Raw genomic sequence first — 7711 nt, 5'->3', positions numbered from 1 at the left:
AGTTACATACAACCATTGATAGACGAGTTAAAATTATTATGCCAAAAAGTAATCACATTGGACGAATTTGATTACTTAGAAGTAGAGATCATAGAAACAGTAAATTAGTTAGAGCGAATTTTTCCTCCTTCATTTTTTGATATCATTATTCATTTGCCTATTCATTTGGCGAATGAAGTGAGATAAGGCAGCCAAGTGCAAAATCGATGGATTTATTCCACTGAAAGAGAAATGAATACATTCAAATCATACATTCACAATAGGCGTTTTCCAGAAGGTTGCATAGCAGAGATACTAGTGGGAATAGATTGCACGAATTTATTCTCAAAATATCTGCATCGAGGTGTTCATACAAGATTTAATAGAAGAGCGCGAAACAATGATGAATATGACCCAAGTGACGCAGAACCTGTGAGTTTTTTTCTAACAAAGGAGTTCCTTTAGGAGCATAGAAAACTAATCCAATCATTTTAGATGATAAGTCACTAAGTCAAGCACATGCATAATTATTGGGAAATTGTGTCGATGTTCAAGAATATATTAGGTACCTGAATTTGAATATAGTATTCTTTTTGTATAATTAATTTTTATCTTATTTAATTTATTATTTTAACAAATATAGTAAATGTTTTGTACGGAGCATGAGCAAGAGGTTAATAATCAGTCACGGAGATCTAAATGGACCAATGCCAAGAGTCATTGTCAAAAATTCTCTCAATAGTTTGAAACTGTGCTTTGCAAGAGGATGTGCCTGATTTGATAAAACAATTGTCTATAGGACAAAATTCTGTTGCAAAAAAATATTCCGGGTATCTCATAAATGGATATAGATTCAATGTTAGGTAGCGTTATAGAAGGCGTAAGACACAAAATAGTGTTGTTACACTAATTGCCTCAACTACAAGCTTTGCAAGCTCAAAGGATAAAAATCCAATTGCTGCAGAGTTTACTTATTATGGTAGAATAGTTGATATTGTTGAATTAAACTATTACAGCCATTTTAAGGTTGTTTTATTTATTTATGTTTTGTATGAGGTTGAAAAAGATGTTTATGGCCTTACTTCTGTCTATTTGAACAAGAGATGCTCTCAGGAAGAGCATTTTGTGCTTGCATCTCAAGTACACCAATGCTTCTATGTGCAAGATCCATATGATCAAGATAAGCATTATGTTATGAAGACTGTTCCAAGAGACTTGTTTAACATGGGTGATGAAGTTGAATCTAATCTCCCACAAAGTTATGAAAATGATCCATCTCAACATTCGAAGGGTCCATCTATGCGATAAGATAATGGTGATGTACTCTTAACAAGGACTGATTTACCAGAAACAATCATTGATGTCCCTGTGTAGGAATTTTTTAATCAACAACTTGAAGTCGAGTATGAAGAGGAGTTTGAAGATGAGTTTGAAGATGAGTCTCAAAATGAGTATAAAGATGAGTTTCAAGATGCATTTGAAGACGTGTCTGAAAATTACTATAAAGATTAGTCTGATGATGAAGTCGAGTCTGAAGAAGAGTCTGAATAAGACACACTATGAGTTTCATTATTGTTGTGACGATCATATAGTGCTCACTCACTGTTTTTTTAATATAATAGTTTTTTTTGGTAAAACACATTAATATATCTAATACGTGGAATCTAATATTAGATCGCTACAATGTTTAAGTATTCTACTTGATTTTTTCATGCGCCCAATTGTTTTTTTGTTAAGTAATTTATGTTGCCTTCTTATCTGATTATTATTTTATTGAGGAACCTATACTTCTAGCTGATTTTTGCTTTATTTGGTTGTTTGTTATATATATACTTTCTGGTTCAATTTTATTATCAGGCAGTTGGCATTAGAGGCATTCAACTATGTAGTTTGAAGTTGCTTTTGGTTTGGTCGCTTTCCCTACTTTGTCGCTCCGAGAGAGGTACAACTCTTTACCTATTAACACTTTAAGTAATAAGAAGCTCTCCAGTTTTTACGTGTGGATGCAGCCAACAGCCTCTATTAAGGGAAGAACCCCACCCAGGATTGGAAACATTAGGCATGTGACGCGAATAGCTAACAAACTTGTTGAACTAGGGAACAATAATAATGGCATAAAGTCACTTATACTGGTGTTTAAAATATCTTGTTTCATGTGTTATCAATATTTTCTGTTTGTTCAGGTAGTTCTTCCAATTTGAATCCGTCCTGTTTTACTGTGCTATTAAGCTACACAATGCACAAGGATGTTTGCACTTCGAGTAGTTGATTTTTCATTTGATAAAAAGAGATTTCTTAAGGTCCATTTGGCAGTTGCTAATATTAATGAGTTCTGCATTTTCATCAAGTGGGGCAATCAGGGGAAGTAATGAAAAGCATGACACTATTTAATACGGATAGAGGGAGTGAGAGTTTTCACAAGACAAAAGTGACATCTTTATGCATATTTCATTGGCCATCGTAGAAGTTTCTCTATTCATACTACCTGGTAGTGTAATAGATGTTCAATCAACTACTTCTCAATCCCTTACTAGTTGGCATTACTTATATGAATACTCAATATTCATTCTGCTTTATTAGAGCCCATTTCATTCTAATATTATGTTATGCCTTAAATAAAAAGTCACTTAATCCCACATGCACATTGTTATCTAAGTCTATATGCAGACTAATGAGTCTTATGACAAATACCAAATTTAATTAAAGTGTATAAACAATTATGCTTTATTTCAGTTAGTTGGTAGTAGATATATGAATCCTTTATAAGAGAGATCCTGACTCTTTGTGTATGATTTTCGGTCTACCTCCTCTTTTAGCACCTTTACTCATTATAATGTTGCAACTAGATTGTTGTACATATGGAGGTTCACATATGACATACTGCAAACCATCTTAGACAACTTCTCTGTTTTTATACTCTATATGGTATAAACCAAAAGGATTATAATTATTTTAAATACATGGTGATGAGATGATGGAACAGTGTGCAGAAAAATAAGTCTGTTTGTTTCACGATGTCTTAGTTAATACGATTTATGTTTGTTTCTTATCTGATTATTATTTATTTGAGAAACATGTACTGATTGTTGATTATCCGATTCTTAGTTGTTTTGATCGATTCTATCATGTTTATTAAAGTTAACCGAGTCTCATTTTAGTTTGTTCCAGTCATCTTCAAAAAAGGTGATATGTCTGTGTTGCTGTCACAGTATAATAAAACTGTCCTCTATATCTTGATGACAAATTTTTTGATTAATTTTTTAACCCAAGCAACTTGTGCAGTATGATTCGGTTAAAAGTAATTTTTAACCCAAGTAGCTCCTCAATTGTATTATGCACACTGTTCCTCCTAAATGAAGGGTGATGACATAGTGGAACAATGTGCACATGTTAGTAAGATTATCACGGCTAAGGTTTCTTATGATAATCATTGTGCTAGTGAGTACAGAATCAATTTCATGATTTTGTTACATTAATGCTACTAATTAACATTCATGGTCATATCGTGCTCAAACTATTTTTCGTTTTAAACTATTGAAAAAATAGGAATGCAACTATTGAGCTATTAGGAGTCTTCATTCAACATTTAACCCCAATGTACTGTTTTGTCTGTATGTTACAAAAGGGGCCATCAGAAGCCTCAGAAAAAGATTGTTGTGTTGATTATTTACTATATGTGTGTTTGCCTTATTATGTGATTTAAAATGAGTTTTGTAATTACAAAACTGTTTTGTATAAGTTCTTCAATATTATACTTTAATGTATAAATTCAGGAAATTCAGGAAATTTTCGATGCTCTGGAAATTATAGAAATTCTTAAAATTGTAGAAACTCAAATGTTGCAATCTATTATAATAAGCTATCCATCTGTCAACCGTATATTAAATTTACATTGCTGCTACTTCTTTCACTGAAACAATTTTATTAATTTGTAGGTTTACTTACTATTGGGAAACAAATTGAAGGGATTTAAGCAAACGAAAAGAATGAATCAATCAACACTGTTAAAGAAAAAGGGTTTGCATCCAAACAAAGCTCAAAGACCATTGAAGAATTTGGATGTTGATATGCAATACCGATCAAGTGCTGAATTAGCCAACAAACTCAATATTAAGAGAGAACAACTTGCAAATGAACGCAATTATAAAGCTAAGAAAGAGAAGGCACCAATACCACATAAAAGAAAAAATTATGAGGATTTCATTCCACAACAAGGACAAAGTAAATTGCTTGGGCACAAATCAGTCATTTAATTTTCTTCAAGGGAATAGCTTAGAGCCTCACGTATGATTGCAAGGAAAGGACAAACTAAATAGAGGTTATTTCAATTTGAAGATTCTATTAGAGATGATGGAACTAAACTTCCTATGAATAACTCTAGGTTTCATACGTCATTCAAGAAAAATGTTACTGCTTCAGCACATGTGTCTGGAACAACATTAGGTAATGTAGAGGCGCGACATGATATTCTTCATCTACCGAACTGCAAACAGGTAAATAGGAAGCCGGTCATACCAGCTAGTACTCTTGATCAGTTTCTAAAAGATCAAGGATACACAAAGATGATGAAACAAAACGTGGTAACAACATAGCAAGTGATGTCAAATTTATGCATACTCCTATTATTAATGAACATAAAAAGGGATTGGATGATCGTGTTGAACAAGAAGAACTCAGTAAAGATAAATGTTATGTCGCAGAGGAAATTGACATTAATTGTACTACAAAAGGTATGTTTTAAACCTTGTAAGATGTAGAACTCATTATAAAAGAAATATCTTATTTCATGTCTGCTACATCAATCTGGAAATGTAGAAATTAAAAAAGTTCGATGACATTCAACATGTAAGGATATTCATGCAAGAAATGTGGAAGCAATAAAGGAGGTGACATTCTATAAAGGACAAGTGGTGGAACCAACTAATAAGATAGTGTAACAATTAAGCAACTTTATAGGAACAATTGCAAGGAATCCTAGATTCATCAGCTTTATGTACACTAATTTGCATGTGGTCCCAATTGTTCAAGTAAGGTTAAAATGGTGCATTTCCACTCATCAACTAATTCTGCATCATATCTATTCTTTTTATACATTTAAATTCAATTATCTTTTTCTTTTTAACAATAGGCTATATGCGAGATGAATTCTTAAAACAGGAAAAAACAAAAGTGGAGGCATTGAATGGGACCTATTAATTTTTCTAGAGTACGCGTGGCATTTGTAATACTTAGCTGACATTTCATAGAAAATTTGATTTTCATTTTTTTGTACTTTATAATAACTTACTAATTTTTTGAAATTTCTTTTGATATAATATGTAGCATGCAGCCAAAGACAACAACGAAGAACCATCAACCCTAAAATATTTATTGTAACTCGTACCAAGACGGGAAAGGAAATCCAGGCTGTTACCCAAGTTGCAATGGTAAGTTTTTCAAAGAGGATTATTAGTGAACTTTATTCAGAGTTAAAATTTATATTGTGGGGAGGTTGACTACATTAAATTTTAATCATGTATGCCTTCTTCTTCTTCTTCTTCTTGTGCAAGTTAGAGGAGATATCAATTATTTGTTGACATTGTTTAATTATTTTGTACGAAAAGTTCTCATAATGTTTTAATTCTTGACCGCTATCATAAGATTGGAAATGAAATAGTACTTACAATTCACTATGGATTCAAAATTTATTCAATAGGCTGAACTTCAAAATCGCCAAAGTTCTGGGGAAACAACTGATAATGCATTTAGGGCAGTATTTGGAAAGGAGTAGCCTGGTCGAGTTAGGTGCTATGGTAGATCAGTAACAACAAGTTCTTTGAAGAAAGATGAGGAAATTAACAATCTAAAACAAAAGCATGCCAATGATATTACTTCTCTAAAGTAAGAATTGAGAGAAGAAATGCGACATTTATTCACTCAATTGCTGCAAAACAACCCTTGATTGAATTTTCAAGATATACCAGGGTGTGTTGGATATAACCTTGCTTCACCTATTGATGCAAGTAGCGCACAAGCTGTAAGAAGCATAAATCTTCCATATTCTTCGGGGTCAGCTCAAGATTCGGTTCTTCAAAAGGTATTTTGTATTTCAAATTCTCTGTTAATTGTGTCAATATAGTTTTTCTTCTAGTTTAGTTGGTGTTCTTGGTAATGAAATGCAAAACTTATTTTTACTTTTCTAAGTTTAGTCCACAAATTTTACATCCCTAATTTCTTGTGTACCATATCCTTCATCTTCTCCATTTTTGAAATGTATATACTATTTAACATTCAAATGGCGAGATTCAACCTCATGCTTGAAAATATCAATGAATAAAGGAATCCTTGATGTTAAAACATGTATATAAGGGAGCTAATTTACAAAGAGATAATTAAGATGTGTTCTCGAGATAATTAAGGGAAGATTATCGTAATGAAATAAACATAAGTTGTGTGTCTAGATCTAAAAGCAAACAAAAGATTTTTTCTACAATAGCAGACAAAATATGTTCAATTATGCACGCCAAAATGTTGTTGCATTTGGTTTTACTAGTATGTTAAAATCCCAGAAAACTACTTTTGGTCAATCAAAAATCATCAAATCCTACTTTACTTCATACACTTCCTTGGGAACATTTGTAACAAGTGACATAAATGTACACTTTGTTGATGTAGCAGTCTTTCTGATTCGATCAAATCATGTATGCATCTTTAGCAATTGTTTGATACTTTACTCTGTGAATTCGAGTACTATCAACATTACTCATGGAGTTATAAAGTTTGATTTTCATGAGGTAGTCCTCAAAAAAGATAGTGAATCCACCCCTATTGATTGTTAAAATTTGAGAATAGTAATGTGTTTCAAGCCCGAAAACAAGATTATAGCAGGGGTATTTTCGCGATAAAAGATAATTAAGAAAGTTGATTTCTTTCTCTGCGAGGAGGTTGTGGCTATATTAAACTACAGACAAGGCAGAGAAAATTGGAAAGGAAAATTTTCATGGGATATTCTTGCAGCTTGATCCTGTATTATTTGTTCACTGTTTGTTAAATCATTACCTTGTTCAAGATTTTGTTTGTGTCTTTTCATAGCATTCCTTCTCTTCTTACTAAACATTTCTCCTGCCTGTATTTTTTGTGTATGTCTTTTTTGTTCACTATTTGTATTTTTTGAACTTGAAATAACAGTAACATGGGCTTCATTATAGTGAAAAGTACTATCCATAACCTCCTACAAAAAAAGTCTCATTTCATCCCTCCCTGTAAATTTCTTTTCCTGCAAATTAGAGTGTCCTTTCCAGCCATATCAGCAACATCCTAAACAACAATATTATCTAGGGGCTTAGGGAATGGAGTACCTATATTTACTGAACCTTTAGAATATTTTGGCTCTTCCATATTAGGGAAATTTTTGTACTGTTGTCATATACGTTTGAATGACACTTTTGGTTTTTTGGAACTTGTTTATATTAGAGATCTTTAAGCAATCACTTTCGATGTTTTGGTTGTACATGAAATATTTCTGGAAGTTTATTTGAAATATATAGCTTCAATTTAATGATTAGTTCATTTTGTATTTTAGATCACATGTATGTATGTAAATATATTATGTATATTTGTGCTACATGTAGGCTTATAAATGTTGAAGTTACACTTTGTAAGTGTTGCTCTAGGTAGATAAAAAGTTACACTTTGAAAGTGTTTCTCTAGGTAGATATAAAGTTACACTTTGCAAGTGTTGATTTAGGTAGAT

The 7711-nt window shown here is 32.2% G+C and overlaps 1 pseudogene; it reads right to left on the bottom strand.

Moving 5' to 3' along the window:
• Positions 1-6572: 6572 nt before the first annotated feature.
• Positions 6573-7075, bottom strand: LOC138342326 (uncharacterized; annotated as a pseudogene).
• Positions 7076-7711: the final 636 nt, after the last annotated feature.

The sequence above is a fragment of the Solanum lycopersicum genome, chromosome 2 (genome assembly GCF_036512215.1).
Source record: "Solanum lycopersicum chromosome 2, SLM_r2.1".
Classification (NCBI taxonomy): Eukaryota; Viridiplantae; Streptophyta; class Magnoliopsida; order Solanales; family Solanaceae; genus Solanum; species Solanum lycopersicum.
The sequence above is the reverse complement of the archived record's forward strand: the minus strand, read 5'-3'. Positions and strand labels throughout refer to the sequence as shown.